The 23560-nt window shown below is 38.9% G+C and overlaps 1 pseudogene; it reads right to left on the minus strand.

Moving 5' to 3' along the window:
• Positions 1 to 8: 8 nt before the first annotated feature.
• Positions 9 to 703, minus strand: LOC140502269 (dnaJ homolog subfamily C member 8 pseudogene; annotated as a pseudogene).
• Between the last annotated feature and the right edge of the window lie 22857 nt (positions 704 to 23560).

Below are 23560 nucleotides of genomic sequence, written 5' to 3' on the forward strand. Positions count from 1 at the left end.
TATTTTCCTCAAAGTTTTATTTTTCCTCTCTCTCTCTCTCTCTCTCTCTCTTTCTCTCTCTCTCTCTCTCTCTCTCTCTCTCTCTCTCTCTCTCTCTCTCTCTCAGATTTTTCTTATGCTTCAATTTCTTCTCTTTGTCACTTCCTTTTGTGCATTTTTTAAATCTTTTCTCCCTTTCTTCTTAATCTCCAGTTCAGCAAAAATCCTCATTATCTGTTTGAAAACTGCCTATTTGAATAATTTGAAGTCATCTTCTTCCATGTTTGTAGGCTTCCTTTCTTTCTTCAGCTGCCTCTTTCATTCTTTTACAGTGTGCTCCACATATGCTTTTCCTGCTTGAATGATGTCCAGGGCTCTCTTCTTCTGTTCCTGATCCAGGAGCAGCTTTATCAACAGCTTCAAAAGTCTTCTGTGCTCTCTCTGCATCATCTTGGTTCTTGTCAGGATGCACCAATATGGATAACTGCCTGAACTGCTTCTTAATTTCTTCATCTGTCACTTCAGGTTTATCTGGAGAACCTCAAATGGGTTCAAGTAAAAATAAGATAATTCAGGCTGGGTCAGTCTTTCAATCTGATTTTTTGGTCATGAAACAGAATCTCTTTCTTTTTATTTGTTTCACCTCTCTGTAGAAGGTCATAAACGCTTCTTTGGTGCTGCCACCGTAGTTGCCCAAGGCCCTACTTTCCCCCGAAGCCACCATTTTACCCAACCCAGCCACCACGTGACTCCCACTACTTTTCCCTGTTGGAAGAAACTGATACTTGTAAGAAGTTATTTCATTTTCTTTGGCCTTCAGGGTAGGGATTTGCTAGTCAGGTAATGTATGTGAACCAAAGGAATTTTCTTTTACTAGGGGCCAGGCTGCACAGGACTAAACCCCAAGTTAATCACATACTTAGTACAGAACAGAGAGGGGTTAGTGCCCCAGCACCTGTGGTTAGTTCACATAAACTTCATGAGCTTTGGCTACTTAGGAAGTTACCCTTCTGTGAACATTCCTGTGATCCACTGGCTTAAAGGGAGGGGGGAGAATTCAGTGGAACTGGGTATGCCTCTTCATTGCTGACCCTGTCTCCCACCTTCCTTCCTTCTATGTGGACCCTAAGATCAGGACACATTATCTTACAGTGACAGCTCTGGTCTTATCCATCTCTTTATGCCTCTGCTTACTCATGCTCTGGCAAATTCATCTTTCATTTTAGATCCCAGTCTTTCCTTTCTAAGTGATAGAACCAGCAATTTCCTGAGGCGGCTTTCCCAACTTCCTGATGAAACCTCCCCTCCACAAATCCTGATTGACTCAGCCTCTCTGATATAGCTTCCTGGTCTTGGGGCATAAAAGGTCCCAGCCATTTGCAGTCAGCACTCTGAGACTCAGTGGATGCCTGAGACAATGTGAGTTACCATATCCTGGCAATTGATTGACCAGATACATTAACAGAAGAGACAAAGGGGACTGCATCCCAAAGAGCCAAATGCCACTGTGTCCTTATTGCATATCCTTGCTATGTTAGGGCAAATGATTTAAAATATGTGGTGTTAAATATTCAGTGACTTGAAAGTATCCTATTTTTCCTGACATTGAACCTGAGACTGAGAGGGTTAGCAGGCTGGTGTTAAAGTTGTGCCTCTAAGAGTAAGACATTAATATGCAATGATAAAAATCTTAAGAGGCAGCATGATATAGTGGCCAGGAGGCCAGTCTTGGGCTCAGAAAGTCCTGCCTCTGACACACACACCAAGTCTGTGGCCGTGTCTCAGGGTGGGCTGAGAGAGGAGGAGTGAATGCAATAGAGTAGAGCAGTGGGGTACAACAGTGCAGGTGGATGGGGCAGTCATTTAACCTCTCATTGATCTAAGCCACTGTCTTAGATAATTGCATTGGCAAAGAGAGTTTCCACATCAGTCATTCCCTAAACAGGTAAAATTGTAGTTCCAGATCAAAATAAAGGAAAGGATTTTCACTTAATAAATGAACTGTTTATCTCATTCTTTTGTGAAACATGCTCTAAGTTTGGAAAGCACCACATTATAATGGAAAGAGGGTTATATCTGGAGCAGGAGTCTAGTTAAGCAAAGTCATCAAGACTTTGTTAAACATCTCATATATGCCAGGCACCTTGCTGAGGGCTGGGGATGCAAAGTAAAGGACCTCTCAACCTAAAGGGACATCTCTTGAACAGATAGAGATGGAGAGGAGCAGTCCCGGGACTTAAGCCCTGGAAAAAGTCTGTGTGGTTTTGTGTATTGGGGTGGGAATGGTCTGGGTTACATCATACTGACACCAAAGGAGGTGCTGTGCATTTTTCAGAAGGTGGAGTGGCAATTTGATAAATCTGGGCTCCAGCCTAGGGGAGCTCCCTTTTTGAGAGTAAATTTATCTGCTTATGCCTTGCCTGGGGGAAAGGAGGAGGTGATGGGGAGTGGATAGAGGAAAGAGAAGTGAAATGTTGGAGAAAAGACTTGTTTCCCATACTGGTGGAATATTAATATAGCTTCCTCCAGCTCCAATAGTCTTTCGTCTTTATGAGCCTCACCAAACAGCAGGCATGTCCTGATTTGACCACACAATCTGGCTTTAACCACACCACAGCACCCCCTCCACACTGACTTAATATCCTGCCTTCCTCATATATGCCTCACTGTCTCACTAGAACAGCAGAAGTGTCCATGTGATAGAATCCTATCTGCTGCCTCTAGCTAGCCCCAGGCCCATTCCTCATATTTCTCACAGAAACAGCGGGTTTGTCCATGCACTCAAACACAATGGCAAACATCTAATCTTAGCAGTACCACAAGAGTCAGCCAATCAGAAAGTACCACTACCAGGATACTCAAGAAAGATGTGGATCCCAAAACAATAGAAGAGATTTTTCCTAAGTAGTCACCTACTCAGTAATAGCAAAAGGTGTCCTTTGGATGAACTTGTGGCATGGAGAAGCTTGTGATATAATTATCATAAATAAATCCCCCTCAAAAAAGGATTTTCTGTATGCATTGTGGGTAATTGGATGTGCAATTCCACCCAGGCTGGGACTCCTCCACATGACATAATCCCTTGACTATCACCTCATGCCTTTTAATATTCACATATTCTGTTAGGTAATTGCATCTTTTGCCCTATAAAAATCCGTGTCTTCCTACGATAAGTTACTGGTTCCTTCTTAGAACTCGGTCCACTTCCTGAGAGATGTCACTCTCTATAAATGCCTTTACTTGGGTTGGAGATGGTCTGGGTCTTTGAATCCTTTTGAGAGGACCCCACAATGCACCATGAAATTGCAACAATACCATGACCGACTTCCAGCCCAGACAATATCTAGGAGAAATCCTGTGTGATGATACTTAAAAGAGATACTGCATGCAGGTCAGCAACCACAGGTAGTGAGCATTGTCCCTCAACTTAGCTGACTTTAGCTCAATACAGGTGACCACCTAAGTCTGGTTTCTATCTTTACCCTCACTCTTTCTCCTCCTCCTTCAGCACCACCAACCCAACCACCCGCAGCTCACACTGGATCCTTCTCTTCCTGGGTCCCTAAACCCTGGGGAAATGGGTAGAGAATCTTTTCCAATTGGCATAACATCAGAGATAGGATAGAAATCATGGTCTACATAGTTCCTGAGCTTGAACAGTTATTCCAGCCACCTTGATTCTCATGTGCTAGATAAGGACAATGGGAGCAGATGTGGAACAGTTCGTTACATGATGTCACATTGAGGGTGAGCTGAGAGAGGAGGAGTGAATGTAATAGAGCAGAGCAGTAGGGTACAACAGTGTAGGTGGATGGGGCAGACTAGAGGAAGTACCATGAAGATTGCAAAATTGAGGATATAAAGTAGCCAGAAAGGAATGCATGGAATAGAAGGTACAAGACAGAATGAATGGAATGGAATCAGGCTGCATTGAACAGTGTTGTGTTCAGAAGATAGGAAGGGATTGGGTCATTGTGAGTTACCTTGCTCAGACAATGTCTAGAGCCTTATCATTGGTTCTAGGTGCTATATTTCATGAAGGCCATAGCCAAATTAAAGGAGCATGCAGAGAATGACTGGGTTGATGAAGGGCCCAAAAGATTCATGAACTGGAAATGTGCAGTGCAGGGTCCAGAATTGCCCCACCTAGGGAACTCAGTACCTCCCTCCCAAACAGTGTGGCAAGTTTAATACTCCCAAAATAGGTCAAAGAGATCTAGATTGATTAGAGGTAGTAATTTAATCAATTAGATATTTCTATTGGGGCAATATAATGGACACTTGTGCAGAATTTGATAGCCATCTGGGCAGTGGCCAGACTACACGATGGATCCCTGAAAAGACCCTAGGAAAGTCTAGTGGTAATTACAGAAATCAAGCAAATGTAAGTGGAACAGTAAAGCACTTCACTACTGATTGGTGGATATTCTGTGTTTCTGCTTAGTGAGGAGCTCATTTCCAAGGTTGGGTGTTAAGTCAATGTTATCGGGTTAAAATGCCCAAACACAGGTTTAAATATTGATCATGCAGTGGTCACAAATAGGTCACTGTATTTGTGTTATGATTGTTAACTTACACATTATCAAAGTAATGATGTAGTGTCTGAAATATGATTTTAACAGGTCACCTTGTCTGGGCTTCCAGCTTTCATAGATTTTAAGTTATGGCTTTTGCTTCTTACTGTGTTTATGACTTTTCCCCAACCAGGACCCAACAATCCACCCCTAAAAGTCACATATACATTCTTTCTGAGTATCTTCTGCAAGGTCCCTGGGGTGGCTTCATACTGGTGGAGCCAAAAGGGATGGTCCCAAGCAATTTGATATAGGTTATACTTGTGTAGACATGGAAAACATATCTATAATAGCCATGGTGTGGAAGAAAATACATGCACACACACAGACACACAGACGCGCACACACACTCACACACACACACACACACACACACCAAGAAAAAAGATAGTTAAAAAGGGTTCAGTCTGTATTCAGACACCATCAGTTCTTTCTCTCAAGATGGATAGCATTTTTCATCATAGGTCCTTCTGGATCGTCTTGGATCATTGTATGACTGGGAAAAGCTAAGTCATTTGTAACTGATCAATAATCATCAGCTGCTCATCTTATAATATTGCTGCTCCTTTGTGCACAGTATGTTTTACTTTGGATTAGCTCCTGCAAGACTTTCCAGGTTTCTTCAGAGAGCATCTGACACATCATTTCTTATAGTACAACAGTATTCCATTGTTATCAATTCCACAACTTGTTCAGCCATTCCCCAATTGATGGCCATCCCCTCAATTTCTAATTCCTTGTCCCCAGAAAAGAACTTCTTTGAACATTTTTGTACATATAAGGCCTTTTCCTTTTTTTGTTTTTTAAATCTCTTTTGGGATACAGACATAGAAGTGGTATTGTTAAGTCAAAGAATATGCATGTTTTTATAGACTTTTGTGCATAGTTTCAAATTGCTTTATAGAATGGTTGAATCAGTTCACAGCTCCCCCAACAGTGCACTAATGCCTCAGTTTCCCTCACATATCCTCCAACATTTGTCATTTTTTTGGCCCTCAAATTTGTTTGAATTTACATTTCTGCAGTCGATAGTGAGTTAGAGTATTTTCATATGGTTATAGATAGCTTTAATTACTTCATCTAAAAACTGATAACTTTTGATGATTTATCAATTGGGGAGTGGCATTTATTTTTATAAATTTGATTCAGTTATCTCTATATTTGAGAGAGGATTTCCAATTCCAGGAGCCAAGATGGCAGAGTGATCAGTAACTGCTATCTCCCTCCCCTTGTTAACTTTGATGAGCCCAGAGATTATTTCCCCCAGAAAAAACCCTGAAACAGTGGGAGCAGCAGAAGGGGTAAAAAGACTCTTATCACAGGAGGCTAGAAAGATCTCTAAGGAGGGTTGTGCTTTCTGTGGCCAAAGGTGACCAGTGCAGGAACAAAACTGTCCCAGACAGTCGCATCTCAACAAATAGGGTGAAGATACTGAACCCCAGGGGTTCAGTCAGCAACCATCAACACCAGGACTGCAGGCATGCCTCAGCACCCCAGTGGAATCGGGAAGACACTAGCTCAGAGAGTTGAGCTTGCCTATGCTCTATCTCAGCAGAGGAGCCTCCAGCATCCAGACCACCCCTGCACCACACTTAACGAGTTACCTCCAGGGTAACTTCGGGGAAATCCAAAAAGACCTAACTGTCCTCTGCTTTCAAACATGAGCCAGCTCAGCACCAGGTAAGCTGCAGCATTTAATTTCTAGCTGAAAGAATCAGAGGCCACAATACACAAAGCCTCAACTTTTAGGCACAAGAACTGTGGGACAGAGCTCCCTGCTCCACAAATGCAGAGATCTACTTTAAAAGCCAGGAAAATGGTTATTATTAGGAGTAAAAAGCAAAGCAGAAAAGAAAATACCATAGAATCTTTCTATGGGGAAAAGGATCAAAACACAAATGCCAAACAGGTCAGCATTGAGACTGTACTCCCCTCTGAAACTTCTGAAGGGAATATGAACTGGTCAGAAGAACAAAGAGTCTTCTTTTAAGAGCTCTGGAAAGATTTTAAAACCCAAATTAAAAAACAGAAGAAAAATTGACCAACGATTATAAAATATGAAAAAAGAATTTACTGAAGAGAATAGCTCCTTAAAAAGGAAAACTGGACAAACGGAAAAGGAAGTTCAAAACCTAACGGGTGAAAATAACTCCTTAAAAGGAACAATTGGACAGATGGAAAAGGAAATGCAAAAGTTAACTGAAGAAAACAACTTGGTAAAAAATAGAATTGGGCAACTAGAAGCTAATGAATCTATGAGACATCAAGAATCATTCAAACAGAATCTAAAGAATGAAAAGATAGACGAAAATGTAAAACATATAATTGGAAAAACAACTGACCTTGAAAATAGATCCAGGAGAGAAAATCTAATGATGACTGGTCTACCAGAAAGTCATGATGAGAAAAAGAGCCTGAACAATATCATCCAAGAAATCATCAAGGAAAATTGCCCAGAAGTACTAGATCCAAAGGGCAAAATAGTTATTGAAAGAATCCACCGTCCACCTCCTGACCCCAAACTAAAAGCACCAAGTAGTATAACTGCCAAATTCCAGAACTATCAAGTGAAGGAGAAAATACTGCAGGCAGCCAGAAAGAAAATTCAAATATAGAGGGGCTACAGTTAGGATCACACAGGATCTTGCAGCCTCTACATTAAAAGATCAAAGGAATTGGAATACGATATTCCATAAAGCAAAGTAGCTGGGACTGCAACCTAAGATCAATTACCTAGCAAATTCAAGCATAATATTTCAGGCAAGGAGATGGACATTTAATGAAATAAGGGATTTCCAGATATTTCTGATGAAAAGGCCAGATCTCAATAGAAAATTTGATCTTCAAACGCAGGTCTCAAGACAGGAATAAAAAGGTAAACAAGGGGAAAAAAAAAACTTCTTACACAATATGGGCAAACTGTTTACATCCCTATAAGGGAAGATGATGCTTGTTAATCTTGAGATTTGCATATTTATTATGAAATGTAAAAGTGATACACATAGATACAGAGAGTGGGTTTAAATTGAATGATGTCATGATAGCAAATGTGATTTAAGGGGGCAAAGGGATTGTAATGGGAGAGGTGAAAAGGAGGAGGCAGAAAAAAATAAATTTCACCACAGGAAGAGGCACAAAAATATATTAGAGTAGAGGGGAGGAGAGGAGGGAGATGAGTATTGATGGAGAGCTACTCTCATCTCATTGGATTCGAGGAGGGTACAACAAACTCAGTTAAGTATAGAAATACAACTAGATCTGTAGGCAATAGGAGGGGGAGGGGGAAGAAAAGGGAGGAGAGGATAAAAGGGAGGGAAGTAGTAGTAAGGGAAAAGGGAATTTAAAGGGAGGGGATGATGAAAGAAGGGAGGGAAGACTGAGGGAGGGGGTGGTCAAAAATTAAAACTTTGTTTGGGAGGGGAAGGGAGAAGGGAGAACTAAAAGCAGAAATAACGGGAAAGGGGATGGAGGGAAAGACACAAATAGGAATCATAACTGTGAATATGAGTGGGATGAACTCTCCCATAAAGTGAAGATGGATAGCAGAATGGATTAAAAACCATAATCCAACAACATGTTGTTTGTAAGAAATACATTTGAAAAAGAGAGATACAACTAGAGTAAAGGTAAAAGGTTGGAGCAGGAATAATTATACTTCAGCTGATGTAAAAAAAAGCAAGAGGAGCTATCCTAATCTCAGATAATGCGAAAGCAGAAATAGATTTAATCAAAAGAGATGAGGAAGGAAATTATATCCTGCTAAAAGGCACCATAGATAGCAAAGCAATTTCATTACTAAACAGATCTGCTCCAAGTGGTATATCATGCAGATTCTTAGAGGAGAAGTTAAAGGAGTTACAAGAAAAAAAACCCAGCAAAGCTATAGTAGTGGAGGACCTCAGCCTCCCCCTCTCTGAACTTGATAAAGCAAGCCTCAGCATAAGCAAGAAAGAAGTTAAGGAGGTGGATAGAACTCTGGATAAGGTAGATATGATAGATATCTAGAGAAAATTGAATGGGGATATAAAGGAACATACCATTTTCTCACTGCCACATGGCATATATACAAAAATTGACCATGTACTAGGCCACAAAAATCTCACAATCCAGTGCAAAAAGGCAGAGGTAGTCGATGCACCCTACTCAGATCATAATACAATAAAACTTATGTGTAATCAATGGCCATGGAAACATAAACCAAAAACTAATTGGAAACTAAACAATTTAATCCTAAAGAATGAGTGGGTTAAAAAACAAATTATAGAAACAATCAACAACTTCATTCAAGAGAATGACAATAATGAGACAACCTACAAATGTTATGGGATACTGCAAAAGCAGTTCTTAGGGGAAGTTTTATATCTTTTAGTTTCTAGATGACTAAAATAGAGAAAGAGGAGATGGATAAATTGGGCATGCAGCTGAAAAAGCTAGAAAACGAACAAATTGAAAATCCTCAAGTAAATACCAAATTAGAAATACTGAAAACCAAAGGAGAGATTAATAAAATTGAAATTAAGAAAACTATTGAGCTAATAAATAATACTAGGAGATGGTTTTATGAAAAAAAAAACAATAAAATTGGTAAAACCTTGGTCAGCTTGATTAAAAGAAAGAAAGAAAACCAAATTACCAATATCAAAATGAAAAGGGGGAACTCACCTCCAACGAGGAGGAAAATAAAACAATAATAAGAAATTACTTTGCCCAGCTGTATGCCCATAAATTCGACAATCTAAGTAAGATGGATGTTTATTTTAAAAGATAAAAATCGCCCAGATTAACAGAAGAGGAAATAACTCCGTCTCAGAAAAAGAAATTGAACAAGCCATTAATGAATTCCCTAGGAAAAAAATCTTCATTGCCAGATGGATTCACAAGTGAATTCTATCAAACATTTAAAGAACAGTTAATTCCAATATTATATAGACTATTTGGGAAAATTGGGGAAGAAGGAGTCTTTCCAAATTCTTTTTATGACACAAAGATGGTTCTGATACCTAAACCAGAAAGAGCCAAAACAGAGAAAGAAAATTATAGAACAATTTCTCTAATGAATATAAATTCAAAAATTTTAAATAAGGTTTTAGCAAAAAGAGTACAGCAACTAATCACGAAAATAATACCTTATGATCAGGCAGGATTTATACCAGGAATACAGGGATGGTTCAATATTAGGAAAACTATTAATATTATTGATCCTATCAACAACAAAACTAACAGAAACCACATGATTATCTCAATAGATGTAGAAAAAGCTTTTGACAAAATACAACACCCTTTCCTATTGAAAACACTGGAGAACATAGGAATAAATGAAACTTTCCACAAAGTAATAAGAAGTATCTACCTAAAACCTTCAGCAAGCATTACATGGGAATAAGCTAGATGCATTCCCAGTAAGAACACGGTTGAAATAAAGATGTCCATTATAATCACTATTATTCAGTACAGTACTAGAAATATTATCTGTAGCAATAAGAGAAGAAGAAGAAATTGAAGGAATTAGAATAGGCAAAGAAGAAACTAAGTTATCCCTCTTTGTAGATGATAGGATGATATACTTAGAGAATCCCAGAGAATCAAGTAAAAAGCTACTTGAAATGATAAACAACTTTGACAAAGTTGTAGGTTACACAATAAACCCACACAAATCTTCTTCATTTCAATATATTACTAACAAAGCCCAACAGCAAGAGATAGAAAGAGAAATTCTATTTTAAGCTATGGTTGACAATACAAAATATGTGGGAGTCTACCTGCCAAAACAATCCCAGGGACTAGATGAACACAATTACAAAACACTTTTCACACAAATAAAGTCAGATCTAAGTAAGTGGAAGAGCATCAGTTGCTCATGGGTGGGCAAGCCAACATGATAAAAATGACAATTCTATGAAAATTAATTTACTTATTCAGTGCCATACCAAACTATCAGATAGTTATTTTGTAGAGTGAAAAAAATAATATCAAAATTCATCTGGAAGAATAAAAGGTCAAGAATATCAAGGGAACTAATGAAAACAAATGCTAGGGAAGGTGGTCTAGCTCTACTAGATCTCAAATTGTGTTATAAAGCAGCAATTATCAAAACCACTTGGTACTGGCTAAGAAACAGAAGGGTAGACAAGTGGAATACGTTAGGTATTCAAGACACAGTAGTCAATGAATATAGCAATCTACTGTTTGATAAACCCAAGGACCCCTGGGTTCTGGTATAAGAACTCACTGTTTCACAAAAATTGCTGGGAAAACTAGCTAACAGTATGTGGAAACTAGGTATAGACCAATATCTGACACCACACACAAGAACAAAGTCCAAATGTTCATATATGAATATACATGGTATAAAGGCTGATACTATAAAGAAATTAGTGGAGCAAAGAATAGTGTATTTATCAGAATTATGGAGAAGGGAAGAATTTTTGACTAAAGAAGAGATAGGAAGCATTATTAATTTTGATTACATTAAAGTGAAAAGTTTTATCACAAACAAATAAAACGCAACCAAGATTAGGAGGGAAGCGGAAAACTGAGAAAGAATTTTTGCAACTATTGTGTGTGATAAAGGTCTCATTTCTAAAATATATAGAGAACTGAGTCAAATGTGCAAGAATAAAAGCCATTCCCCAAAGAATATGAACAAGCAGTTTTCAGAGGAAGAAGTCAAAGACATCTATAGCCATGTGAAAAAATGCTGTAAATCACTATTGATTAGAGACATGCAAATCAAAACAACTCTGAGATACCACATCACACCTCTCAGATTGGTTAACATGAGAAAACAGGATTATTGTAAATGTTGGAGAAGATGTGGGAGATTTAGAAAACTAATTCATTGTTGATGGAACTGTGACCTGATCCAGTCATTCTGGAGAGCAATTTGGAACTGTACCCAAAGGACCACAAAAATGTGCATATACTTTGACCCAGCAATATGACTTCTAGGACTCTATCCCAAAGAGATCATCGAAATGGGAAAGGGTCCCACATGTACAAAAATATTTATAGCAGCTCTCTTTGTGGTGACGAAAAACTGGAAATGAAGGGGATGCCCATCAATTGAGGAATGGCTGGATAAATTGTGCTATATGAATGTAATAGAATACTGCTGTGCTGTAAGAAGTGGTGAACAAGAAGACTTCAGAGAGGCCTGGAAAGTCTTATATTAACTGATGCTGAGAAAAAGGTGCAGAACCAGGAGAACTTTGTATACAGCAACAACCACAGTGTGGGAGGATTTTTTCTGATAGACTTGGAGCTTCATTGCAATGCAAGGATTTAAAAAATTCCCAATGGTCTCTTAAGGCAAAATGCCTTCCCCATGCAGAGAAAGAACTGTGGAATTTAATTTCAGAATGTAGCAAATCATTTTCTTTTGCTTACGCTTTGGTTTGTTTTATGATTTCTCCCATTCATTTTAACTCTTCTATGCAACATGACCACAGTGAAAGTGTATTTGATAGGAATGTATGTGTAGAACCTACATAAAATTGTATTCGGTCCCAGGGAGGGAGTGGGCAGGTAGGGGGGAAGGAGGGGGAAGGAGGGGAAAAGTCTAAGATATATGGAAGTGATGTAGAACACTGAACAGAAATAGAGTAAAATAAAAATTTTTTAAAAAATTCTTTAGGTTTGAGAAAGATCTTTCTCGGAGAAACTTGTTTCAATTTTTTTCCACAGTTACTATAGCTAACTATATTTCCCCCTATCCTTATGACCCCATTTACTCTATTCTCTCTCTCCTTTTACTTGACCCTCCTCAGAAGTGTTTTGCTTCTGACAACCCCATGCCCAATCTACCCTCCCTTCTTTCACCTCTCCTTACACTCCTTTTCTAAAGTGCAAGTAAGGTAGATTTACATACCCAATTGGATGTGTATGTTTTTGCCTCTTTGAGCCAACTTTGATGAGAGTAAGGTTCAGTCATTCCCCCCTCAACTTCCACTTCTTCCCCTTCACTGTAAAAGCTTTTTCCCACCTCTTTTATGTGAGATAAGTTACCCCATTCTACCTCTCCCTTTCTCTTTCTCACAGTTCATTGCTCTCTTACCCCTTAATTTTATTTTTAGACATTATCTATTCATACTCAACTCACACCTTGCCCTCTTTCTATATATACTCCCAACTACCCTAAAAGAGAAAGGTCTTATGAGTTACAAAGATCATCTTCCCTTGTAGAAATGTAAACGATTTAAACTTTATTAAGTCCCTTATGAATTCCCTTTCCTATTTGCCTTTTCATATTTCTCTTGGGTCTTGTATTTCAAAGTCTAATTTTCTATTCAGCTCTGGTCTTTCAATGAAGATGCTTGAAAGTCCTCTATCTCATTGAATATTCACTTTTTCTCCTGAAGGATTATACTCAGATTTGCTGGGTATATGATTCCTGGTTTTAATTCAAGCTTCTTTGACCTCAAGAATATCATATTCCAAGACCTCTGATCTTTTATGTAGAAGCTGCTAAATCTTGTGTTTTCCTGACTGCAGCTCCATGATGCTTGAATTGTTTCTTTCTGACTATGTGCAGTATTTTTTCTTTGACCTGGGAAATCTGGAATTTGATTATAATATTCTTGGAAATTTTCATTTTGGGATATCTTTCAGGAGGTGATCAGTCGATTCTTTCAGTTCCTATTTTACCCTTTCGTTCCAAAAAATCAGGGCAGTTTTCCTTCATAATTTCTTGAACAATGATGTGTAGACCCTTTTCTTAAACTATGACTTTCTGGTAGTGCAATAATTTTTTAAAAATTATCTCTCCTGGATTTATTTCTCAGGTCAATCGTTTTTCCAAAGAGATATTTCACCTTGTCTTCTTTTTTTTTTGTTCTTTCGGTTTTGTTTTATCATTTTTGGATTTCTCATAAACTCATTAGCTTCTATTTGCTCCTTTCTAATTTTCAAGGAACTATTTTCTCTAGTTAGCTTTTGGACCTCCTTTTCCATCTGGCCAATTCTGCTTCTTAAGGCATTCTTCTCATTGGCATTTGGGACCCCTTTTACCATTTGCTGTAATCTTTTTTAAGATATTATTTTCTTTAGTATATTTTGATGTGTGTCTCCTATACTAAGTTGTTGACTTGCTTGTCATGATGTTCTTCCATCACTCTCATTTCTTTTCCCACTTTTTCCTCTGCTTTTTTTCCTTGATTTCCAAAATACTGTTTGAACTCTTCCATGGCCTGAAAACAATTCATATTTTTCTTGGGGCCTTTCGATGTAGGAGCTTTGCACTTGTTGTCTTCTGGGTGAATGTTTAGATCTTCCTTATCACCATGGTATCTTTCTATAGTCAAAGGGTTTTTTTTTGCATTGTTTGCTTATTTTCCCAGTCTATTATTTGACTTTAAGTCTTTGTTAAAGTAAGTCTCTGCTTCCAGAGTCTAGGGCCCACTGTTCCAAGCTTCAAGGGTTTTGTGTAGCTGTTTTCAGTGATATTTCTAGTGACCTGTAGGTTTTCAGTTCTTCCAGGATGGTATGATCTAAGGAGAGACATGTTTACTACTCTCCTGGCCTGTGCTCTGGTCTGTGAGTGACCACAAGCTCTCCTGTCTGCCTTGAGACTGTGAGGAGGGTTCTCCCTTCACTGTTGCCACAAACTTTGCTATGATAATCTTTCTCCCCATCCTGGGACTGCCACCTAGGACTGTGATCAGGATTTGAGTATGAGGAAAACAATAGATTTCTGTCTTACTGATATCAAAAAAGACTCCTGTAATCTCATTCTGACCAGTTTTTAAACCCCCTTACCATGTGTGGGTTGAGAACTCCAGAAGTAGTTGCTGCCCCCTGCAATTCTGTCTCTCCCAAGGCAGGCTTCTGGTTTTCTAGGGCTACAACTGTGCTGGCATGGACAATGCTGGACTGTGCTTCTCTCTCACCCTGCTGAGACAGACATTTCACCCTGACCTTCCTAGCTGACTTGGGCTGTAAGTTTACTTCACTACATCTTTTTGTGGGTTTTGCTGCTCTAGAAGTTGTTTGGAGTCATTTTAAAATGTATTTGGAGGGATTTGAGGGAAAGCTCAGTTGAGCCCCTACCTTTATTCTGTCATCTTGGTTCTGCCTCTCAATTAACATTGAGTCTGTGAGATTCTACAAGTATATTATCATTTTGTCTGAAATAAAGATAGTTTTATGACCTCTTCTGTTCTAATTCCTTCCATTTATATTTCTTTCATTATTGCAAGTGCTAGTATTCCCAAGACAGCATTGAATAACACTGATGATAGTGGGATTTTTGTTTCACACCTGGCCTTATTGAGAAGCTTCTAACTTATATTCATTATGAATAACTCTTGCTGGTGGTTTTAGATAAATACATTTTCTCAAGTTAAGGGAAAATCCATTTATATCTATACTTTCAGGTATTTTAGTAGAATTGAATGTTGAACTTTAACAAAAGCTTTTTTTCCCTGAATCTATTGATACAATGATTTTTTGAAATTTTATAATTGATATGATCAGTTCTATAAAAATTTTCCTCATCTCTGAATTCTTGGTATAAATTATACTTGGTCGTAATGTATAATCTTTGTAATATTTTGCTATATTCTTTTAGCTGGTATTTTATTTAGGATTTTTACAAACATAACTATTAATGAAATTGATTAATAATTTTCTCCTTATATTTTTACTCTTCGTGGTTGAGATATCAGTATCATATTTGTTTCATAAAAGAAGTTTGGTAGGAGGCTTTCTTAGCATATTATTTCAAATAATTTATTTAATTAGTTTAAAAATGAGATAATTTTTTTAAAAAATTACTCCACTGAATTAGAAAATACAATGACAAAATTTATTTGGAAAAGCTAAAAATGAAGAATATCAATGGAATTAATGAAAAATGTAAAGGAAGGAGGTTTATCATACCACATCTTATGTAATCAGGTAGTAATTATCAAAACTATCTGATGCAGACTAAGAAATAGAAAGACAGTTCAATAGAACAGAACAGATACACAATTTAACAACTATAAATAATTATAGTAGCCTTGTATTTGAGCATTATATGTAATGCAGATAAGCTAGAAACATTTCCAATCAGATAAGGGGTGAAACAAGGATGCCCATTACCACCAATGTTATTTATTCAATATGATACTAGAAATGTTAGCTTTAGCAACAAGAGAAAAAAAGGAATTGAAAGAATTAGAATAGGCAAAGTCATCACTTTTTGCAGATGATATGATGATATACTTAGAGAATCAAAGAGAATCAAGTGAAAGATACTTGAAATAAACAATTTTAGCAAAGTTTCAGGATATAAAATAAACTCACACAAATCACTGGCATTTCTATATCAGGTTGCCTGTCATCTTGGCGGGGGAGAAAGGGAAGAAAATTTAAAATTTATGGAATGAATGTTGAAAACTAAAAATAAATTAACTTATAAAAACTACAATAAAGGGCTTTCTAAGAATAAATATTTGAAGTATCATTGGAGAAACAAACAGCAATACGATTGTGCATGATAAAATCTTTGGACTCTAAGGTAAGTTTAAAGACAAAGAAAATGTTAAAAACCACAAAGCTAATATTTCAATGACTCCAATATAAATCATAAATGGGCAAAATCCCAAGTCCTCTAAAGCACTTTTGTCATCTATTTAAAGTTGTTAATCAGAATACTTCTTACAAAAAAAAAAAAAAAAAGGAAACTCATCCATCTTAAAAAAAAAAAAAGGAACAGCAAAAATCCTTCTTGATTTTTCCCATTGGGTCCTGAAAAAAAAAATAGGAAACTATTATGAAATTAGACTGAAAAGTGTAAGCAGATAGAAAGAAATAGCTCTCAGTGATCAGAAAGGTTTCTACTATTGCATTGTTGAGGGGCTAACAATCACTTTCATCAAGCACATGTATCAATCCTTTAGTCAAGCACATGTATCATTCACTTAGTTCAAGGCAATTAATGCCCTCAACCCCAAAGTAATCAACAGACATGGCTTCCTCTGTCTGACCACAGTTCAACAGACAAGTACAACTCTCCAACCAGTTACCAGAGAGAGAAGCAGGACATCACGGTGTCAAATGTTCTTTAGCAGCTTCCTAGAGTCCTCATATGGCCCAACAAATGCTCTTGTTTTATGTTTATTGGTTTATTTTTAGATTTCAACATTCATTTCCACAAAATTTTGAGTTCCAGATTTTTTCGCTATCTCTCCCCTTCCCCACCCCAAAACGCCGTGCATTCTGATTACCTCTTCCCTCAATATACCCTCCCTTCCATCACACCTCTCCCTTCCCTTATCCCCACCTTCTCTCTTTTCATTCTTTATTTTATTTTTAATGTTCTCCAATCACTACCATAAAACTGGGGATTTTAACATATCTATATATTAATAGCTTCTCAGACACCCTAAATCCTTACTTCCTCAACTTATTCATTCCCCTTGACCTATTACTCCTCTACACTATTTCAGCCATCCACAAAAACAATCATGCTCTTGATCTTACCAGTTCCACAGATGTACCACTTCTGTGCCCATGAACTTTGAAGTTCCCTTATCTAATCAAACTCTTACTATCATTTCATCTTTCTTTCTGCCTCGCAGCTCCTAACCTTGTTCTTCATCCATATCATGGCCCCCAGTTTCTCAGCCCTTCAGTTCTTTCCCAGGCAATCATTCCTCTACTACATACTCTCTCCTACGTTCCCCTTCTTGACCTCTTGGTGAATTAGTTTAAGTCTACACTGTCCTCTTCTCCTGAGCCCCTTACCTCCTCATCCTCTTGTAAATCTTGCCCTTCCATACCTCAGCCATGGATCACTCTAACTCTTTCTTTACTTCTCTGCTGCACACTGCTGCTGACTGAAGCTGGAGAAAATGAAACAATGCTAACTAGGTCCACTACAAATTTATGTAATATAACTTCAACTTGGCCTAACATGCCACAATCGTTTTATAACTCCCACATCAACTCACTACCTACAGCTAAAATACTGAAGGAGATTTACAGAAGGTCACATGTATTATTTGTGACATTGCCCACCTTGGCACCTAGGGGAAGTCTCCTGGAGTGGGAGTAGATTCTGTGTTTTACCTAAAGGGAAAGTTAAAATAATGTACAGAAAGCCAAGGCAGTGAGATTGAATTGTTGGGAGCCCACTGGGTAGGGGTTGGTCAGGTGCCAGGGAGTGGTGACAGTCTCCAAGTAAGTGGAGCTGTCGAACCTCCCTGGAACTAGAGAGGTGAAGATATTTTCAAATGGAGGCTGGGTTGTTAGCAGCCCTGTTGGGAAAGAGGGAATGGGCTGGAACCAAAGAATACTCTGAAGGAAAAGTGAGGCTCAGGAAAGAGCAGTGTGGTTGTACAAGGTGGTATCAGGGACAATCTCTGAGGGGATCTTGGACTGGAGGCCTCAGTGCCATGGGTTATTCTCCTGGTACATAAATTCCCTGTGACTCTGTTTCCTGTTTTTGTTCTTTGATAAAATAGCTTCTGGTATGGGACTGACCATAATTAGCTTGGCTGAGGGAGTAAGTGGCATTGAGACCAGGTCATGTGGTACAGGATGTGGGGGAGACAGAGACAAGATGAACTGCTCTTGGAAACCCACAAAGGGACCCTTAGAATCCTGGAATTTCAGGAATAAAGGTAGGAAATGAGTACTTAATGGGCACCTACTATGTGTCCAACACTGTGCTGAGTGCTTTACAAATATTATCTCATTTGGTCCCCACATCAGCCCTGGAAGGTTGATGATATATTTTATTATTCCTATGTTATACTTGAGGAAACCAAGGCACATAGAGTTTAAGTAACTTCTCCACGGTCTTGTAGTTAGTAATTGTATGAAGCTGGATTTCAACCCATGTGATCCTGACTTTAGGCCCAGCACTCCATCCGCTGTATCACCTCTCTGCCTATAGAAACTGCTGCCCCTCTAGAGAGCCAACCGGTGTGGTTGATACTGTGAGCTGGGCATGAATCCTAAGAGGGGCATTACAAAGGTAGAATGACTTTATTAGGAATAGTCAGGGGAATCTTACATTCTACTCAGGCTAGAGAACTCCCCACTGAAGCACAGGTAGCTGAGTTCACTCAGAAATTTCTGGAACATGCACTCTGCATTGAAAGACTCAATATTTTGGAATGATGCTGCAATTTCATGTTCCTTGGGTTTGCAACAGAGGCAGAGTGATGTTTCAAAGAGGATTGGCCACTGAACCAGAAAGAGCAGCCCCACTGCTGCTTTCTTCTTCCTCTCTTTTGAACTTGTGGCTTAGAACTCTCTCTTTCTGGGAATTATTATGAAAAGATGAGAAGGGCATCTCTCAAACCCTGCCATCTTGGCAGCAATGATAAATGTCCGTATATGACAGCATTAGTTGCCTAGGTCAGTCTGAGACTGGTTCTTGGGTTCCTTTTGCTTCATGTTTTAATCCCTGAGCAAAATGGACCAATAATGATCCTGAGATGGATCTTTAAGACATCCTGGGGCCTTAGTTGGAGCTGAGTGGTAGCAGAAAGTGTTTTCTGCAGCTACATCTGGCTCACAGAAGATTACCAGTGATAGGAGGTTGAGGTCAACCTTGTCAGACTTACCAGAAGACATGGACCTTGAGGAAATTGTTCAGCCAGTGCAGAACCAAGGAGAAAGTGAAACAGCTCATTTAATTCTCATGAGAGAATATGATTGGAGTTATGGGTTACTTTTAATGTTTTAAGTCTTAGACAATGCACAGCTCTGATACTTGCTTTTTAAGCATTTGTGTGTGTGTGTGTGTGTGTGTGTGAGTGTGTGTGTGCAAGAATCAAATAACTATCCTATACTGATCCACATTTTACATTAATTTCCTCTATACTTCCTGGGAAGACCCTAGACATGAGTTAAACGAAATCTTTCAATGTTTTCCCCTGAGGCTCCTGGGAGGAGGGAGTAAAGGCCAATAGACAAGAAGAAAGAGGCCTCATATTCATTCGTGGGGAAAGGTCTGAACTCAGTCCTCCTGGGAGCCACAGCTCATGTTATCCATCATTTTTACTATGCTCTCCCAGGGGGAGAAGATGTCCTGAAAACTTATGGGACTGTCGAACAACCATTTCATTTTCATGATGGACGAGGAGCTCCAAAAAATACTTGTATTTTGGCCAACCAGGCATACATGGCCCATCATCCTGTTGGTGGTCATGTCTTTGGAGAAGTAACAGCATTGTAGGAATCATGCCCTCATCTTTTCAATTCCAAGTGCTCCCACTCATGGTATTTTCTCCCTTTACTCAGGGTTGACTTCCTTGACTTCAGACCCAGATTATATATTTGTTTTCCACATCTGGCCTAGCCCCTCAGATTTCAGTATCCTAGAAACTATGACTTGACCTGGCACAATATTCTCTTTATAATTTCTGATTTGGTTCCTGACATCCATTGTCTTTCTGCACTTAAGGTAATTGTCACTAATCACCAGAGACTCCTATTCGGCTACACGGAAGTGATTTGGAAGTCTTGAAAAACCAGAATTTAGAACTGACCTTTTCTCCATTCTTAGGTCAGGCAATATTCCATCTATTTGATTACCATGCAAGACTTCCATCTAAGGACATCAGAGACCTTGGTGCTATAATCACAGTTGGACCAGATTTTCCAAGAACTGGTTTCACAATGTGTCTTACACACAACAAATAAGTGGCTTCAGACGTGACTGTGCGACCATTACAAGGGAGAAAAGGGACAAAAGGAGGAAACCAAGAGAAAGGACTGGGAAAGCTGGCAGAGAATGAGGAATGAATGACTTGCAGGGTAATGGGAAGAAAAGATGATCTATGCAGACTCAACTCTCAGCCCTCAGTGAACATTTCCTCACTGAATCCCCATTCCTCCTATACAACTAGGGTCTGGAGACCAACGAGGACATCTCATAGAGGAAGGTAGAAATGAAAACAACTGCAAAGAGAGAAAGGAGAATACAGGATTGAGAGTCTTCATTATACTTTGGAGAGTAAAACAGGGAACGCTGGTGTGTGTGTGTGTGTGTGCATGTGTGCGTGTATGCATGTGTGTGTGTGTGTGTGTATTTGTGAACATTGGAGGCCAATGATTGTGATAGGTCTTGGAGTAGGAGAAGGGGTCAGGGATAGTAAGAGGGACACAGAAAATGTTGGATAAAGACACTATCCTTGCGAAGCAAAAAGAGATTGAGATGGAGACCAAAATTTGCAGTTTTTTTAGAGACCCACAGCTATCATTTATATACACCTGAGTTTTCCCTATCTGTTACACACATAAAAGGGAGGGAGGGTGAGTGGATGAAGATAGGGATGGGTGGGAGCTTCAGTGCCAGAGATAGGAAAAGAACAGAGAGACTGAGCAACTCAAGATAAGGGAGACATCAAAAAGCCCAATCTCCTTAACACTGTCAATTCCTTCAATACCAACAGCCTCAAGAAACTCTTCAGTGCCATTGGCCCCCTGGTCCTCATTGCCTCAAATCACCTCAGTGACCTCAGTTCCTAGGCCCACAAGATCATAGATTTAGAGAAGGGAAGTCTCTCCCTTTGTTTTGTTTTGTTTTTGTTTTTGTTTTTTTGACTTCACAGTTCCTAAGCCACACAACCACGTAAGGCATCATTTCCATCTGCTTCTCAAGTCAATTATTTAATCAGTGGACAACTGTTAAGTGCCACGCATATGCAGGCACTGAGGATAGAAAGACAAAAATGAAATAATCCTTCTCCTCAAGAAACTTACCCTCTACCGAGGGAAACAATATGTTCAGATGTGTACAAAATGTTAGCCAAAATAAATATGAGTTTACTTCAAGGGAAGGAATGAGGAAAGGCGCCATGCAGGAGACCCTCTCTGAACTAAGCCTTGCAGTAAGATGAGGATTTTAAGAGGGGGAGAGGAGAGGAGAGGAGGAGAGCATTACAGGCAAGGGAGGCTAGGCTCTACTCCCCAGGTTCCTCATGTGTCTCAACTCCCTCAAGGTCTTCATTATCTTCAGTCTTCTTAGCTCCTCTGGCTATACAAGAATAAGGTCTCTTCAGTCTCTCATTTCCTTCTGCTCCTTCCACTTCCACACTTGCCTCAGTCTCATCAGTCCCCTCCTTATCTCCCTTCTCCCATCTTATAGCTTGGTAATACAGAAAGAGTTTTGGATTTTGAGTGAGAGGACCTGGGTTCAAATCTTGGCTGTGAGACATGCTAGCTAGGTAAACTTAGTAATGTTAATTATTTTCTTTGTCGCTCATTTATGAAACTGATTGAACTTCATCATCTTTAAATTTCAAGCCCAACATTTTATGATTATAGTCCTCTAAATTCCATCCCAAATTCGTCTGAATCACCCAGGTTCTGCATTCTCCCTCTGCCTTCCTTATAAGTCTTTGGTGGCTCATCATTGCTTATTGAATTACCTGATATATACTGGCATTCAAGGCCCTGCCCTATTAACTCACTATTATCTTCTAGCACTACCAGAGACCCACTCCTCAATCCAGCAAGGCAGATTTCTCCATTAACCCCTTCCACCTACCTCACACATGCACACTAATCTTTTTCCAACCGCCCTGTGTCTTTGCTCATATTCTCCTTACTTCCCTTCTGCCTTAGTATAATTCTCTACCTCATTTTCTACTTTATTTCTACGTCTGTCCTTTATTCAAGGAGCACCTGCTGTATGAAACCTTCCCTTATTACCCTCAGCCTACAGTGATATCTCTTTTCCCTGAATATAGCATATAATATTTGTAGTGGTCGTCTTTTAGGTGAGGATAAGGGAGACAAAAATGTCATAGGTCCTGGGGACATTGGTTTCTGCCTGAGGCTCTAAAATAAACTCTAAAATCCTTGCTTCTGGAGTCCCAAGGCAAAAGTACACATTAACACAGACAAAGACTGGTGGAGCTGAGGGTGCTAATAAGAGAAGATTTATTTTTTAAGTTGAGTTGGATTGTGTAAAGACAGTGGCTGACCCATCAAGAGACTATAGTAGAAGACCCTCACATTGCAAAAAGGATAATTTTAGCCTTGTGTGGTAGCTCTATTCCACTTGGACATCACCAGTTTTGGGAGCTGATTCTGCAGCAAGTTTATTCTTCCCGATATCTGTCTTCTCTCCACTGCCTGCCATCTTCCACTCTGTCTCATTACCTGTTTCTATTTGATAAGCATAAAACTTCAAAATCAAATGTAGGAAGGCAGAAATATTAACTTGTCATTTTCAGATCATTGTGCAATGAAAAGTACATGCCACAAAGGACAGTGAAAAGATAGATTAAAACTATGTCAGTTAATATGTCAGCTAATAACACTGATGATGATGATGATGGCGTTAGCGGTGACAGTTGCTAGAATTTACAAATTCTAAGAAATTTGCAAAATGTTTCACCTCTCAGCTTGATTATGTTTATGATCATGATCCAGCCATATTACCTTTTAGAGCTTTAGTTCCTCTAGTATAAATGAAGAGGTTGGATGATATTTCCATTTATTAATGGGAAGAAGAATCTGAGTTTGAAAATGGTAGACCTGACCCTTACCAAATGGGGTAACTCTACAAAGGAGCAAAGGAAGGAAAAGGACAGCTGTAAACTTAGAGCTAAATAATAAATAAATATTAGCAAATTGAAAGAAGTCAGGAATCAAAATGATATTAAAGCACTAGAATAAGAGCTCAAATCTGTACCTATCAGATTGTCTAACATGACAGAAAAAGAAAATGACAAGTATTGGAGGGGATGTAGAAAAACTGGGACACTGATGAACTACTGTTGGAGTTGGGAACTAGCCCAAACATTCTAGAAAACAATTTGTAACTATACCCAAAAGCCTATAAAACCCAGCAATATAAATACTTTGTGTTGCAAAGTGATCCAAGGAAAACAAAAAGGCCCTATTTGTGCAAAAATATTTATAGCAACTCTTTCTGTGGTGTCAACCAATTAGACATTGAGGGGATGCCCATCCTAAGGGGAATGGGTAAGCAAGTTTTGGTATATGATTTTGATGGAAGACTATTGTGTTAGAAGACATGATGACCAAGATGGTTTCAGGAA

This window comes from Notamacropus eugenii, chromosome 4, assembly GCF_028372415.1.
Source record: "Notamacropus eugenii isolate mMacEug1 chromosome 4, mMacEug1.pri_v2, whole genome shotgun sequence".
NCBI lineage: Eukaryota > Metazoa > Chordata > Mammalia > Diprotodontia > Macropodidae > Notamacropus > Notamacropus eugenii.